Source organism: Fundulus heteroclitus, chromosome 7 (genome assembly GCF_011125445.2).
Source record: "Fundulus heteroclitus isolate FHET01 chromosome 7, MU-UCD_Fhet_4.1, whole genome shotgun sequence".
NCBI classification, from domain to species: domain Eukaryota; kingdom Metazoa; phylum Chordata; class Actinopteri; order Cyprinodontiformes; family Fundulidae; genus Fundulus; species Fundulus heteroclitus.
This window is the reverse complement of record NC_046367.1, coordinates 21,029,372-21,046,755: the sequence shown is the minus strand read 5'-3', so window position 1 is coordinate 21,046,755 and position 17,384 is coordinate 21,029,372. Positions and strand designations below refer to the sequence as shown.

General features: G+C 42.5%; 1 protein-coding gene across 4 annotated transcripts in view; it reads left to right on the top strand.

The window, feature by feature from the left end:
• The first annotated feature begins 272 nt into the window (after positions 1–272).
• Positions 273–17,384, top strand: part of sytl5 (synaptotagmin-like 5) — a 62,557-nt gene continuing 45,445 nt past the window's right edge. For 2 of the 4 annotated variants that reach the window (XM_021317466.2, XM_021317462.2), the window contains exon 1: positions 275–429. The gene's annotated coding sequence lies outside the window, so the exon portion shown is untranslated. Of the gene's footprint in view, positions 430–2,951; positions 3,044–17,384 lie in introns of those variants that run through there. The other 2 variants (XM_021317465.2, XM_036139164.1) reach the window with 2 other exon arrangements.

The window sequence follows — 17,384 nt, the reverse complement described above, 5'->3', positions numbered from 1 at the left end:
GAACCAGACTCCCGGAGGACGGCAGCAGGGAAATCCACGGTACACAATGTAGGCTGGTGACAATGGGGGAGTTTCCCACAGCACTGCAGAGATCTGCTGCTTTTATTTATTATTTATTTACGAAATCAGCCTGAGTCCGTCATAAAGTCCGCAAACATGGGGATAAAACTGTCGCATAGAAAGAAAAAAAAAAAACATCTTTGGGGTTGCGCGCGTGCTCCCCATACGCACACACACACACACGCTGCCACACGCACGCCACGCCCCCTCCTGTCGGGAACACCCTGGCTGTGGATCTCTTCGTTCAGACGGTGCTGAGGCGCACCAACAGGCGGACACGTTCGCCGAGATCTCCAGGACTGACTTCCCCCCCTCCCTCAGCCTGCCCCGCTCCTCCGCCGGAGAATCCCCGCTGCCCGCAGCCGCCAGGTAAGGCGCCGCTCTGCAGCTCAGCCAGGCGCGCTGCGTTTTCAGGCATCATGTGGTCAGCCGCTGCCTGCCAGTTCCTGGTTTAAATTCTCTCTTGTGTTTGAGTCCTTTCTTGTTCTGGGCTGAAGGAGGAAAAGGCTGGGGAGGGGGGGGTGGGGGGGCTTTTCCGTCCATCATCACGACCTCGGCGGACCGGGAACACATTACTGGGAGCAGACAGCCCACTTCCCCTGCAAAGTTAGGCGCGTTTAGGCAGGTGCAATGCAGCAGGAAAGCTCCTTTTCCTGCTTTCAGCCGCCTTCACTGGTTCCGACATCCGATTAACCAATGCATTAGTGAAATAAAACACGGATCTGGAGCACTTTAACTTCTTCCAACCTGACACGCGGTGAGGCGAAGGGTGCTTGGATCAAATGATTGAAGTGGGGACAGGACAAGAAGTGGCCGCTTTAACAGGTGTACGTCTGCTTGTTAAATGCTGACCTTGCTCGTGGGTTCTCCTCCATGTCCCATCTCTCCACAGGGGTGAATGTTGTTTCTGGGGAAAAAAAAAGGAAAAAAAAGGTCACATGTACATGCTGCTGCAGGGTTATACGACACAATGCCCAGTGCACTCTGGATGCACTGAGGAAGAAACAGGCTGACCTCATTCCACTTGGCAGGTTTTTGGTTCAGATTGGCAGATATGATGATGTAAGATGGGAGATACAGACGTGAGCTGTTGTGTGCTACTGGTTCATTGCAAAGCACATGTTAACAAGATTAGACAATTACTTTAAACTAAGCCTAAACATCGTGTGAATATGTTGTATGTAATAAAACACGCCAAGACTTCCACCCAATCGGGTACATAATGAATCCACAATGACTGAGTGAGGATAGAGAGCTGTGGAGTTTTTAAAAAAAAAAATACGATTTACTTTCTCCTCTGATCTCTTGGCTAAAAATAAAACAAATTAAGATTGCATTTTGGTCAAATGTCCACTTCAGTTGTGAATGAATGTGGGATGTTTACAGCCTTTTGGCGTCGAGCATCGATTCTGTGGCCAGTTTGAGCTGCCAGGGTGACGTAAAAATTTCACAAAGACATATCCAGCTTTTCCAAGTAGCTATTACACTTGTCGGATGCATTTGGCAGCCGGCCAAAGTGGCTACTTACACTGAGAGAGTAGCTACAGAAAACACGTTGCAGTAAGCAAACCGTGGGAACTTAAAACTCTTGCGCAGTCGGACCGGACGGAGAGAGCTTCTGTGAGCGGCGGTGTTCAGGTCTTGCCGCAGATTCTTCGTTGGATTTGGGTCTAGACTTTGACTGGGGCATATTAACACGTGAATGTGATTATAACATAAAGCTTCCCATTGTGGCTGGAAGCCCAACTCTCCCAGTCTTAAGCATTTTGTAGCCTCTAACGGATTTTCCTGTGTTTTTGCTAAACCATGTCCCTATGAAGGTTTACCAACTTCCCTGTCCCTGCTGAAGAAAAATGAAAATCTCCACAGGATGACGCTGTCACCACCTCATGGGTGGGGGATATGATCTGTTCGGGTTGATCTGTAGTGTTAGTTTTTCTGTCCCACATGGTGTTTTGCTCATAGGCCATATACAGTACAGTTTGGCTCTAATTGGAGATTGGGGATTTTGTTTTATAAACCTCTTTAAACGTCGCTGACCTGTCTGCTACATGATGCTGTTTACTTAGAAAAGTAAAAGCCCTCTGATGCCGACACCAACTCACACACGAGAAGGTTCTGTCCACTAATTGGGTGAAAATGAACGCATGTGATGCTATCCAGGGACATACAATGAAAGGAGATTGAACACATATGGACACCACACTTTTCATTCTTTAAAAATCCATAAACCATGCATCTGTTTTCAATTCAGCACTACTTTGTTTAGTTTTATCTCCAAAGCCCCTCAGAAATACAAGGAAGCTCAAGGTTGCAAGGTGACAAAATGTGAAGAAGCGAGTACTTTTCATTGCCACTGTCTGCATCCTCGAAGTGCATGTAAAGGCTCGTCTTTCTGGTTCGGCTGGGCAAATTAGCTCGGCTAAAATTCACACTGCAGTGAATTTCACAAGCAAGAGGCCACAATACGGTTTAAGATATCCTATTATACTGTAATTTGTCACAGTGGCACTCTTCCAAATTGGCTCATTTGGCTTCCATAAGCAAAAAAAAAAAAAAAAAAAAAGATGCCATATCTGCTGGGGCTGGTTTTTTATCATTGTCAGAGGAATGCCTCTCTGATGATAACTGAGCCCGTTGCGCAGCACTCAGGCTGGAGGCAGGAGGAGGGGGAACAAATGGATGAATAAAGCAGGAGCGAAAGCCAGCGAATGCAGGGATTCCCTAATTTCTCCACACGCAGGCAGCAGGGCTCTGGCAGCAGAGCGAAAAGAAACCCCTGGGGAGTGCAGTCACACAGCATTAGAGGACTGCATCTCCGAGATGAGGCAACGGAGGACAGAGCCCCCTCGTGCACGGCTGCGTGTGCGCGTGCACTGACAGGTATAGATGCGATTTTGTAGCAGACGTTCCCGGCTGCAGCTCGCCCTGTCAGACTGACACCGTGTCACGGATATTCCAAGGCTACGGAGCAGTATGTCAGGTCAGACGTCTTTGATACTTTCTGGTAAAATCCCCTTTTGTTGAGATGAAATGACCGTTTAGAGCAGGGTTTTCAAAGTGTGGGAAAGTAGCGAGAGAAAAAAGGACAGCTGTTGCTAGGATGTCTGTTTGTTGCTATATTTATTTGTTCCATTTATACTTAAGGAAATGGTTGTTGTACAGTTTAAATTGTCCTTTTCAACACTTTAATCATCTGGGCTTTTTTTCTTTTTTTACACACTTAAAATGTTTTTACCTCACGTCACCTCAGCCCCGTTTCTTGCCTTATCTTATGGGCTCGACACACGGGGAGCGACCAACGACGGCGACTAATGGCTTTCATCGCCGCCGCGGTGAAGACCCAACACACGACAGCGATGGCACCGTTTCCAATGGCGCTGATGGATCGCTTGCTTCCTTCAAATTTAATTGGTTATGAAATTGGAGGGCTTTTGATATTTTCAACGTCTGTGACGGACAAGGATGAGGAGTCAGAAGATATTTCTGGAATTGACTGAAATCTTGCTTTTATGTCTACTCTACAAAAGAAAAATACAACCGGGTTCATCCTATATCAGCCTGGAGAATATCATCCTCATTTGATGGCGGATTTCCCGGCTGATCCAGATAAATGGCTGTAGTGCCAAGCGACGGCAACAACCGTTGAACATTGTTCAACTTTCTTTTGCCGCGTCCCAAGCCCGCGTGTGCATTTCACGTGTACGAGATCGAAATTTCACACACACGAATTTCTCCGGTCACTTGGCTGGAGGAGGGCAAGCGATTGTCGCCTCATTGCACAAGTTCCATAGGAAATGAATGGAGAGGGAGCGACATCTCTCCCCATGTGTCGAGCCCATTAGTGGGAGCGGTTAGTCTGCCTCTTTGGTACTCACAGGTGCCGGATGCACAGTCCCACTGTGGACAGGACTAAACATATATCATCCTCTACCTGCAGACCTGACCAGTACTTGTTTTTGATCAATGTTAATGTGGAAAAACACATTTGCACAGGTACGTTGAATGAGAGGAGTACCTGTAGTACGTATTTGAACAGATGGGGAAATTCGGTCTCAACAACCAGAAGTGCACAAGTGACATTTTTTTGATGCCCATAGTGGAGTTGAGTTTGACAAGGGGCTCTTCCTCTTGCACTGTTAGTGCATCCCTGGGTGTCACTGGGGATTTGCTGAGGTCTCTTCTCCAAAATACTCGGCAAACTGCTCACACAACCCCTTCAATGATCACCTCTGTCACCGTGTCCAGCTGCAGCTTCCTCTTCTCCACCACATCTTCCAGCGTCGGAGGCATTTGTGCTGTGCTTGTTTAACACGAGCACACCACAAATCCAACTTTTTCTGAATGCAGAGACACGATCTTGAGCCAAAAAATACACGACTCGCTTTGCCCTGCACAGAGGTCTACAGTGCATTTGTTCAGCCAAAGATATCAGAAAGATATGCGAACATTGAAACCCAATTCAATGCCTCCATATGCTTCACCAAGGGAGAACTGAAGAACTGGAGCACTTTCCTGGGACAGCCATTGGACCATCAGTACATATTCCACAACAGTGGTTCCTGTCAATACGATTCTGCTGTATGAAATCATTCAAAGCCTTGAATAGTTCTCCCGCTGGAGTGTGAGTTGGCAGAGGATGACAAAACAAAAACTCCTTCTTGACACTGAGCTCTTTAACATAGCGCACATGCACCATTAACTGAGCACAGTTAGGGAGATTAGTAGACTCGTTTAGCTGAATGGAGAAGAGAGGGCTCTCACGAATAGCATCCAGTCATGCTTGACACACGTACGTTCTGTGCGGAAGTGAGACGTGCGGACAAAACGTCTGCAGCATTTATGCTCTGTGCGGCTCTCCCTCCGAAGTAGCACTATTCTCCCAGACTCTAGAAGGCAGCGTTGTGCTCCTACACCAAGTGTACTACACCCCACTACATGTAGTAAAAAACACAGCTGTGTCAAACATTTTAAAGCCTCTTACTTTCCTCCAAGAGCGACAGCGATTTCTCACCAGGAGTTTTTAACAATGCGTTGATCCCTGTGATCTTTACGGGCCGAATCATAAAGATGTCAATGTTTACAAATCTCCGCCAGAAGGAGTTCTTGCTCGTCTGCCATGTTTCTCCACACAGCAGTGTGAGCATAGTTACGAATTTTATTAGGTGCGTGGAGCTCAGACTTTTCATGCGCACAAGCTGCAAAACTCTTTTACATGCTGTTTATTATTCTGTTGATCAAACAAGTCTCTGTTTTAACTAACAATGTCTTTGTCATGTGGCATTTAGCAACAGAGCAGTAAAAATAGGTTAATTTAGTGAGATATGTTAATTTCAATTTACATGGGGAGGGTTTAGATTTATCACAAAATATTTTCTTGTGTTACCGAACAGGTTACTCCTGTAAAACTTAGTTTTAGATTGTTTTTGTGATTAATCTGTGTAACCAAACACATTTTTCCAGCGTGGAATAAAATTCAGCAAATGTGAACAAAACCGGTTAAGTTAATTGGCTTTGACTACATTTACTAGTGTTTCCCTCAAAGTGTACAATTAATATCCCGTTAAAATATCTGAAGGTGCTGGTTAGTATGATAAAGTCTGTGCACCATTTCAATTAGCTTTTTCTTTTTACTTATTCGTCAGGAAAACCTGTGGGGTTGTAGTCACAGTTTGTCCCATCAGACGGACTAATATGATTGAAAATCTGCAACCTACACAGAGGGGTGACTTGTTTTTTTTTTTTTAGCAGAATATTGATATAATATTGAAATTTGCCCCGACATACTTGTTTTAAAACTTTGAATGAAGTTCTTTTCTCAAATTGCACAATTTAACTGAATTTGTTTTATTTACTTTTTTTTAATTGAGCATTCTTTGAGGTTGACATCTAAGGTGCAAACCTGGTTTTCAAAATTGGCACTCCCAGTTGTCCAGTTCCTGGCAAACACACTGGTTCTCTGCTCAGCAGGGAAGATTAGCATATAGATTAGCTTCTTTTGTTGGTTTCATTATTTGAAAAACTCAGTGCAAACCATCTGTTTGTTCTTTGTAATGAACTGAATTAGTTCTCTTCTGTAACCACTGGCAATGTTTTGGCTCAACATCTAAAAGCAGAATGCTTATTCCCAAGAAGCTCACTGGATCACGATCTTGTTTCACTTCATGCTCTGCTGCTTTGTGGTGGTGAACTGTTAAATAATTTCTGTATTAAGTGTGCCTCTGTCTTCACGCCCATACTGGTTGGGATGTATGCATGCATGCCTTTGACACAAGAATATTATGTTTTAACAGACAGGTTGCATCCAGATTGAATCTGTTGATAGCCTGAGCTTCTGTATGTGCTAATCATTGCTGCTGCTGCGTTGAATAACATCTGATCCCTGGGTTGCAGTGTTTTGTGGGGTTTCCTCCCTTCCGCCCACTCGCTCTGATGCCGTTCTCATCCATAGCTTCACAAAGTATGCTACATATCAAGTTAAATGCAGCCTAAAGCTCTGCTTGGCCTCAGAAATTCATCACACCTCCCTTCTGCAGCGAGGCAATCAGGGGGAAACCTATCGACATGACAACCCTACATATGCTGCAGGTAGAAAAAAAACCCCACCTAGAAGCAGAAATTAAATTTGGAGGCAGTGAAATGGTTCAGTCGAGTAATAGATTGCGGTCATGTCGGAGGGTGCTGCTTTTCTTTTGCCTTCCTTAAACCTCAAATAGTTTTGCCACCTTTTTATAGGTGCTTTGCAGAGTAGATGTTAAACGGACCCTTTGCAGGTTGACTTTACTCCTAAACAGATGCAGATACAGATGAAATCAAAAATATTTCCAAATGTTCTAACCTTTTGGTGTTTTATTGCCTTTGTATGCTCACCAGGATGTGCTGAGTGGAAAAGTCAACACAGCTCCGCAAACGTCAAACCCAGACATTAATTAGGTTTGCTGTGGGGTTGTCATGTAACAATGTCTTGTTTAAAAGTAATATATTTCAAAAGAATAAGAGCAGCAGCAATGATTTCACAGAAATACGCCTCAAATCTTAATATACACCTTATGGTAACATGGATGAAGCCTTGCCTAAATAGTCGGGCATGGAAATGATGAAATCACTGAGATCTAGATCATACGTGGGCACCAAAGGCAGTGACAGCCCATCCAGCAGACCAAGAAGATTACTGGAAAGCAGATTTTGAACATTTTGAAATTTACCAGCCTACCAATCCCTGTATGGAAATCCTGCACACAAAATCTTATCCAACAAACACTATATAGTGAGCTATATAGTCACTTTCGAGTTTGAACGTGTGAAGTTTTTTTTTTTTTTTTTATACCACCTTACCGTCTCATTATTCCATCTGAATTAGGCTGAACAATGATGCGGTCCACAGAAGCTGAAGGAGTTTTAGATCTCTTGAGTCTGATGATATTAATAAACCCTTATCCTTGTTGCCACTGCATTCTCCTCCTTCTTCTCCATCTTCTCATTGTTAGATTTAATACCAGGGCTTTTCTCTAACGTCCAAAAAATACACACTGTGTTTAGATTTTCAGCCTGGAAAATCTTTCTTCAATCTAACTCCCCTGAGGCTGGGTGCAATTTGGAGTTGTTTGTGCTTCACCCTGCCACTGGCCCCTATTCAAGTGGCGAGCATGGTACATCCTATGTAAATAGGGTGGAAAGCATAATGTCAACATAGGGTACAAATTGTTTGCAATTAATAATTTCCTTTTAGCAATATACTTAGACTGTAAAGTTGTTGTCAAAGATAAACGAATGTATCGCCACAGGAAGAACTCTATAAGAACAAATGAATGAAATCAACATGTTAAACGTCACCTGCTAATACTTGAGCTACCATGTAATTGAAAGATGTTTGCTATTATAGTTGTTTTCCTCCTTTATGATCATTTTATGACATATCTGTTAAATAAATGTGGAAATAATCCCATAAGTACACAAAATCTAGAGCTGGAATCAATATTTATTTACTTTCAAGAGATTTAACTGAATTTTGTCTATTTTCTCACTGTGTATTGTATAAGTTCATAAACGATGGACTATCATAGACGTGATATTGATTAACAGCACTCTGTGCACATTTCAATTGCATATTGTTGAAAAATTATCTCTGCTTTCAGTAGAAACCACAGTCAACCTCACCTGAGTTTGATTGGAGGAGCAAAAGATTGTTGTCTGTGTTGGTTTATTTACCTTCCTCCCGCTTCATTAGACTTCCAACTGAGTCTTATTTTCTACTCTCCTCTGACTCTTTTCATAACTTTTTTTATTTCTGTTATTAAGACTACACAGACTTGTCATCCATTTCAGCAGCTATAATTGGTCTGTCTGATGCTGCATGTTTTTAGGAGCGTTATACTTGTTAACAGATTGTGAATAGTTGTTCGGTACATACAAGCATGACTAATTGTTTAAAATCACATTAAGATGACAAAAATGAAAAAAAAAAAAAAACACATCCATTCATTTTCTACTAATTATCTGTCCCATGCTTTACTGTCTGGGTAAAAGGACACTATCGGTGAAATGTTTCTGAAAGTACAATAACAGTTTAATTTATTCAGATTATCCAGCAAAGCTTCAGTGGTTTAATCCCCCTCTTCTTTGGTAGGGTTTGATGTGTTTTCTTCAAAATTGAGTGAGTTAGAGCCGCATCTGCACTAAATACCAGAGAATGGTTTTGGTTTGGTGATTATGGCTAAGGCTCTTGTGCTATGTTGACGGAGTCAATTTAATTTTAAATAAGCCATGATACTTTTTTTACCTGACACCCAGAAAACAAATTAGACTTGTTGACCTTAAATTCTGTGAACAGGATGTGTTTCCTCTTGGCGGTGTTTACACTGCCTTGCCGTTACTCGCTGTGAATCACTTGTTCCTGATCACCCGCATAAACTGCTGACCATCTCCAGGAAATCTTTATCTTATTTGCCGATTGCCAGAGTTGACATGCATCACCTACTGCTGTTTGTTCATATTTCTGAATCTTTTGTACCTTTCAAAGCGAGGAAGCGACACAGGAAGACAAAGCGGAGTCACATTATCAGACTTTTTCTCCTACTACGAACAAAGTTTCACGTCTTCTGCAGGGACGGATCAAGGGTAGCCCCTATGTGTAGCCCCTACAGGCTACAGTTACAAAATGACTGCAGACCAGGATGGCGCTCGGACGACGGCTGCAGTCCAGGAGGCGGCTTGGGCGGCAACTGAAGACCAGATGGAGCCACCAATGGGCGGCCTCGGCATAGCAGGGTCTGAGGCGGGTATCATGGAGGGTGGCCCTGGCGGAGCACAGTCACAGGTGGCCGGCGACGGAGGAGGACCCACGAAGGCCCGTGACGGCGCTTCACTTGGGTCCTCTTGACGTGGAGCTCAAATGCAGGACCCTCAGCGGGACCACCTGGACCCCCATCTTGACGGTCTCAGGAGCGGAGACTGGAGGCAGGTCCCCCTGGACCCCCTCCTCACGGGACTTGGGAGCGAAGACCGGAGACGTGTCCTCCTGGACCCCCTCTTCTTGGGACTCGGGAGCTGAGACCAGACGCGGGTCCCCCTGGACCCCCTCACGGGACTCGGGAGCGGTGGCGAGCGCTGGACCCTCAGCGGCTGGACCAGGAACCGAGGCATCAACTGGACCCCTGGTGACGGAAGACCAGGGGGAAGCCACCCTGGGCGGAGTCTTCCGTGGCCGGTGTCCACGGAGCAGGACTTTTGGTGATCAAGGGTGGAGTGATGACTGGAGGTAACTGGGCTGGATAAGTAGTGGAAACGTCCAGAAAATGTCCAAAATAAAACAGGCAAAAACTGAACCCTGACACAAAAGAGGGACCAAATAAATCTCTAACCCTAAAACCTGCTGAAAAAGTTCAGTAGATGGCGAATAATGAGTGCACTCCTGACTGGGCTGTATTTAGCTATAATTGATGTAATTAGCGACACAAAGGCTAGTTTCTAGCTCTTTCATTTACTTCCATGATTAGCTTTATTTTTTTTAGGCAGCATTACTGTAATTATCCTGAAATGGCCATAGCGTATGTTTGTGGTTTCTTTCAGCAAACAAACGCACCAGTGACATGGGCTTTGAGGAGGTTTTCCCACAAAATGGGTTTAATGCCAAACTGGCGCTAGTGGTTGCTTAGCACCAGCTCTTTGGATTTTTACCCCTGCAAGCGGCGACTCTGGCACCAATTGACTGGCACCAAACCTCAGCTGGGCCAGATCAAAGAACCGTTTTCATCTGCCGCTGGGAGGCGGGCTCATGGACACCAACAACCAATCAACATGTTCTGAGCGTCATGTTGGTTTTACTTTTAATTTCTCTTCTTTTTTTTTTTTTCTTTTTTTTACCTAAAACACAAAACCTCAACATTTATAAAATTTCAGATTAGCACAGAAAAACTATAAGATCACTGTGTGTAATTGTACGGCTTCTTGTCTCGATGTCGCCTGTGACAGCCTGTCGATGTGTGCCGTATAATGGCAACCGGTTTCTAAATCTGCTCCTGGAAACTGCGTTGGTGTGCAAAAACCACCGGATTGTTTTCATGAATCCTGCTTGAAGCACTGTGTAATTCCAGTTTGCAGCGCTGCAGGCGGGTGCTGAAGTGAGGGCAGCTGGTCAGGGCTGTAAGGAGCGTTCACCAGCACAGCATGGCGACTGAAACAGCATTTCTGAATCAGCCCGATATTTGGACACCCTTTTGCACAGATGTTGAAATCAATAATATGATTTGTGTAGGTAAACCTTCTCAATACCCGATGATCCTCTAGAGAAATTCAGATTGCGCCAGAGAATGGATGTAACATTTACAAAAGAGACCTTTTAAACACACAGGCTAGACTTTGCATTAAAATCAATCCCATATATAACATACAGTTCACTTGACTATAAAATTACAAATTACAGCTTTGGCATATCAGAAAAAAAGCGCAATATTGTTGGTAAACGTCATGATTACAACACAGCTTGCAAAAAATAATGAAAAAGTTAATTGTACAGGAGCCCTGTGATGGATTGGCGAGCTGTCCAGGGTGTTCCCCGCCTCTCACCCAATGACCACTGGAGATAGACACCAGACCCTAGTGACCCTACATAGATAATTGGGTATATACAATGGGTGGATGGATAGATAAATGGATGGATGGAAGTCCACAGTGTTGATGTCTCGTTCGGGTTTATTGTAATAGCAAAACCCATATAGCGAAAAGCCTAGAATTTACATAACAAGCTGATATTGATTACTGTCCAAGCAGTTCCTTGTGATATTAATGGTAATATTTGCACACTTCAATATGTGCACACTGACTTTGAGATACTGCTAAATTTGCAATATATTGTGCAACACAGCAAAACACCACCATTTAATTTTGTCTCTGGGTTGTCATAGTAGGTATTCGTTTAAAGAACAAAGTATCTGGCGGTGGTCAGAGGGTCTAGTGGAGCCGATGTATGGCAGCTTCATTTTTGTCAGTCTGCCCCAGGGCAGCTGTGACTGCTAACAGCTCACCAGCGTCAGGGTGTGAATATGTGAGTAAATGGGTGAATGACTGATTGTAGTGTGAAGCGCTTTGGGGTACAAGCCATTTACCATTTATCTCTAAATATGCTAATGTGGTCAGAACTCCATTGAAAAAGGAGTGCTTAATGCATTTTACATTAGATCCATATGACTGCTGCTCTGGACTGTCTAGTTATGTGGTGGACATGCATGGAAATCAATTAAATGAAAAACGTTCACAATGAAAACAAATGGATTGAAACCAGTGAAATATGTGAAGACCGTCCTTGCCCTCTTAACTGTTTGCCTGAGTCTTGGTTTTCACATTAACATCCTCCATGGCTTGTTGAACGTGAGAGTCATATACTGGCTCAGACGTTTCATCATTATGATCTTTGTCGTTTGTAAGCCAACAAATCCACCTGAAAGTTGCTTATTTGTGTTGATCCCACTTGTTTCTGACTATTCTCACTGCCTAGTGTCAGTTCTATGACCCCCACCGTCACTATGTGAAAATAATGGGGGTTTTAGTGTGTTTAAACTAATTATGAACTCCTGGATCAGAAAGTCATATTTTCATTTTATTATGAATGTAAAATTGTTGCAAATAACATTGTTTCTGAGAGACATAATGTTGTGGCTCCAGGTTTGCTCGCTGGCTTCTATTACAGAAAAGCTAAACTTGGCTCTACGGGGGAAAAAATATATCAAAATCAGACCCTCAGGTCAGATTCTAGCTGGGATTACTTTCTCTCTGGCTCTCTGCCCATTTGCTCTCACTTCTTGAGGTTTTCATCGTGCTTTAACAGGATATTTCAGAACATGACAACTTTTAAATTGTTGTCAAAATATAAGCATTTGCAAAGTACAATTACAGAATATACTAAATCATTCTGACGAATGCACCAAGAGCTAATTAGGAATCCTGAAGCATCTCTGAACTTTTCTGGGTTTGCTTTTGCTTTCCGACGTGGGGATTCAGTAATTGTGTCTGGTTTTGATGAACGACATTACACGAAGCGCTTCCTGTCAAAACAGTCAAGCCTCTAAATGTTGTTTACCACGCTCTGATTATTTCATAGCTGCGGTCGTTTGGCCTCGTATTCAGGCTGTTATGAAAATGTTTGATTCCGAGGGCAAACGTGAAGAACTGAGAGTGGATGTTTCAAATAAACAACTAATTAAGCCTCTAAAATTCTTAGTAATAAACCTAAAAAACGATTGTCTGTAAATAAAATGATCAAAACAGAACAATGGTCTCTGGATCCTTGAGGGGAACAGCTTGTTTTTGCTCAACAATATTCATTCATTGATGCGTCTCAGAGGCTGAGCCAGCTCAGACCTTCAGCGCTGAATTACATTCTGCATAATATGTGTCCTTCATGTTCCTGCATGCATTAAATAAAACAGCAGCATCCACTCAGCCTAAAATTTCACACGCAGTTTAGTTGTTGCTCCGTGATTAATCCCAGCGCTTCACTGAGCAAAAGGTCTGACTTTATTCCATTAGCCTGCTGTTGCTTCTTGGGGAAGAGCAGCACATTGTGGCAGCGCTGGAGTTATGAAATATTCAGTCGCGTTAGTGAAAGAAGAGGGAGCTGAATGTAACCCGAAGGTCTTCTTCTCTGGCAGTGAAGCTGCAGCAGCTGCAGACGAGGCTACAACTAAATCTAGGTTAATAAGATCCAGCCTTGATCTCTGAAGCTCTTATCTGTTGTTGCTGTTTTTTTTTTTTTAAAGCAGTCGAAGCAGCGAAGAAAAAACACATCTGACTGGAATAAAAAAAAAAGGGATTTTTATTAAAAATTCTTGTGATAAAACATAAAGTATGCATAACCTTTCTGAAATCACATATTTCTAAAAGATCTGCTTTTACAGAGTAGCGCTGAGCGAAGACGGTTGTTTCCCAGCAGATTTTCCGAGGCTTGAGCCATCTCACAGTTTCTACTCTGATCCAAACGAGTGGAGCCAGCCGCAGACTGCAGCTGCCAATCTGGACTCTGTTTTGGCAGAATAAATTAGCCTGCTTCAGACTTGGGAAGGCCTGATTACACTGGAGACTGAAGGTGGAAAGGTCAACTCTCCTCCTCTTCTTAATTAATCAAATAAACACAAACAGGCGGGTTTATTAAAACTGCACGGCAGAATTGAAATGAGATCGTCATTATTTTGTGTTTTGCTATACAGCGTATGCGCTCACAACCCCTGGCTGTATTTGAGTAAATAGATAAATGATCCGTCTTTTTGTACTTTTGTTTTTCTGGATGCTCGGTTTTTAAACAATCGCGTCTGCCTTTATAGCTTCTTTCATTAGTCTGAACAACAGCAGTCTAGGCCGTGTATCTCTTTCAGCTGCCCATCGTTCCAGGAGAATCTCCATGTCCCCAGCGTTTGATGCAGATCTTGTCGATCCAATAAGGATGTAATTCAGTTTAGTTTTAAACGACCCGGTGCAGGAACAGTAAGACAGCATCTATGAAAATCATTTAGACCACAGCTTGCTGGGAGGTTTAGTGTATTGTGCTGCTGTGACTTGGTTTAAGTTTTCTGTTAGCAGTTGTACGTTTTACAGAGGTATGGATCAAAAAGGTGAAGAAATTCTGGTTATTTTATTAGCGTTACTTTGCAGGTCAATTTGTCCCTTTGCCAGATTAAACACATATTTCAAACATACATGTGGCAACTTCATCTCTTCCTAATTCAACCATTAGAAAGAGCTGAAACTCAAACGATTGTGTATCAGTCTAATATTTGTAAGGAATTATGAAACTAAATGATTATCAGAGCAAGCAGAAAACAGTGGCAGTGATGCATTTAAAAAGCTTAGGATAGATTTTATAAAAGAGGAAAAACAAAAAGTCTGACGTGTGCATCTTATGTCACTACTCTTTGCCCTCGCCTTACTTCACAAAAGCAAACACTCTCTCTCTCTCTCTCTCTCTCTCTCTCTCTCTCTCTCTCTCTCTCTCTCTCTCTCTCTCTCTCTATGAACACATGAGACGTAGGGATAAGGCTTCAGAACGAAATGTCCGGTAACTCTGAAATATTTTTAAGTGGAAATGTTTTGTCTCACTTTTCTTAGATGGTAACTTTTTTGTTTTCTTTTTATGACTGTATGCATTTTAAGTTCATTTTATTGTATTTTTTGCATCGTGTTTACCTCTTTCGAACATCATGGATGTGTGTACGAGGTGACATAGGTGCCCTGTCAGGGCATATCCCTGAGGGACGCCTTTTTTCAGTTTATATTTTAAATAAACTGAAAAACCTTGACAGGGTCAGATGGGCTTTTTCCATCAAAGAGATCCAACTACTAAATCAGGGCTTGTTCCACAATCAGGACAGCCTCTCTAAGAACACGGTAAAAAATATTTAATTAAATCTTCCGTACGTAGACAACCAGTAGAAGAGCCCTGAGCGGAGTTAATGTTTAATCACACCGATCATAATGTTTTTCTCAGTGTCCCCGTTCTAGGACTCTAAGCCTGATTAATAAACGTTCATATATTTAGATTTTATGAACCCTCTTTACATCCTGATCCTCATCTATTATTGGCATTTATGTGTTACGCATTGACACCAGCTGATTTGGTTAAATGTGTGATTATAAACTTAGACACAAGCAGCATTTATAAATGCAGCTGTTACATTGTGAAAGTAAGTCACAATGTAATCACAACGAGAACTAGAAAACAAAAAGGTGTTTGATGGATTGTGGCGGACATGGCTTCTACGGATGCTAAAGCTACTGCTCACATGGCTGATTCAGGGGAAAAAAACAGACTTTATCAAATAAAACACACACTTCAGTGAAAACCTTGATTCTGTGTTTAAAATGTTTAAAATGGGAAAACTACTTAGATCATAACATTTTAGCTCATTTGATAGTTTGTCTGTTTTTTCAGTTTCAGATTTTCTATATTAGCTTCTATATGAAATTAAGGAAAACGTAAATTAGATTAAAGGCTCCAGATTCAGCTCCAAAAAGGGGGCTGGGGAATTTTTTATTTTTTTTAACAAGATCTTGCTCTATAATGTCAAAGCAATGCTATTTCAAAGCCATTAACATTTAAACTGTATTCCGGAGAGTATTAGCTTAATGCAACACTGATCCCAGGGCTGCGAAGAGCAACAAAGGGAGGGTTTGGGTTTTTTTCCTCTGTGTTTAGTGTTTTCCTCACATACTGCTTTCCTTTAAGGTACACCATTACTTAAAATTAGGCTTTTTTTTTTAACAGTGAAAACTCTGAGCTCTCTGTTCTTGGAATAAATAACCACCATTCTTAGTGTCTGTTTCCCTAAAGTTCAAACGGGATTTCTCTTTCTGTGAGTGTTTTATCCCTCTTCAGTCATACCAAATGAGACGAACCAAGCATTTATTTTGTATCTCAGGCTCTGCGCTTTCTCTTCTGGTCTGTTTGGATGAGCCGCAGCACTTTTGTCTCATTTTTCTTTGTATCAGATGTTGATATCACACCAGCAGACACAGCAAGCCGATTTCAGCTCGCTGGGTAAAGGTTAAAGACGAAGAAAAGAGGAGAGAGGGGAGGAAAAAAAGAGGACAGCTGAAAGGTTATGTTTGGATGCGTTATTTAGAGCCTCTGAAAATGTTGGTTTGCTTTTCTTATTTTCTGCTCCATTTAGCCCGACAGGAGAGAGCAGAGGCCCGGAGGCAGGATAGGTCATTACTGACGAGGGCTCCATTGAGAGTTGTAATGTCGCAGCGACTGTGACACGCGGGTTCAATAGCTGTAAGGGCAGCGTTTTAATTGTTAGTCATTGCCAGTCACGAACTAGCCATTAACAAAACAGGCGAGGGTGCGAGAGAAAATAATAATCTGAGAGGAACGCCATTGCTTTAATCCGTAGATTCGTACAGCGGGGCCGTGTTGACGCAATCCACTGAAATTAGAGCTGGCCTCTGTTGCTTTATGTTGTCGACGGCAAACAAATTTGCTCTTTTTGTCCTTGGCGTGCTCTCTGTACAGCGAGCCAGCTGCTGCGTGAAGGTGTTTGTATTTGTTTCACACGCCCCACAATTTGATCGTTGGACAAACGGCGACAACCCAGAACTGGTTGGATGAGTGTGAAGAGACTAAAACTAAAGTCTTTTCCTGGTTTTATTCCAAAAGAATGCTACTGAGTGAGTGGTGGTTGTTGCTCCGATGACTTGCGATACAAAAAAGCTGCCTTTTACGGGCTGCGGCAATGAGAGCGTAAACCTCCGTCTCTTTGCTTTAAAGCTCCGTCCTTCCTGTTATGTCTCTTACCCTCTGTTCAGTTTCGTCTGTCGAGTTTTTTTCACAAATGAGAAAGGCTTTAAAGGAGAAGTCCGGTCAAAATCAGAAATCAAACTGCTGAAAGTACTTTAAATATAAAACTACTACATACTGTGCAATAAATTATAAGTTTTTTTTAATTAAGAATAATTTTCATTTAATCATGTTTATGTGGAGGAACCCATCTTGTTCAAGAATAGTACTGTCACCTCCTATTATGTGACGTCACTCAGTGGACCCGCTGTTGAGCAAGTCCCAACGCTCTGTTGTTTGTCACGACGCACTATTTTCCAACATGGTGACGACTGGTGTTCTGTACGAAGCAGAGAGTGATGAAGTACTTAGTGACATTGATGGGAGTTCCGGGGAGCTATCATCATCATCTGATAGCGATATAGATTTTTTAAGAGTTTCTTGACCGAAACCTTTTGACAGAATCCAGCCGTTCCTATTTCCAGTGCAAACTCAGTCGGGTCCTACCTAATATATATATATATATATATATATATATATATATATATATATATATATA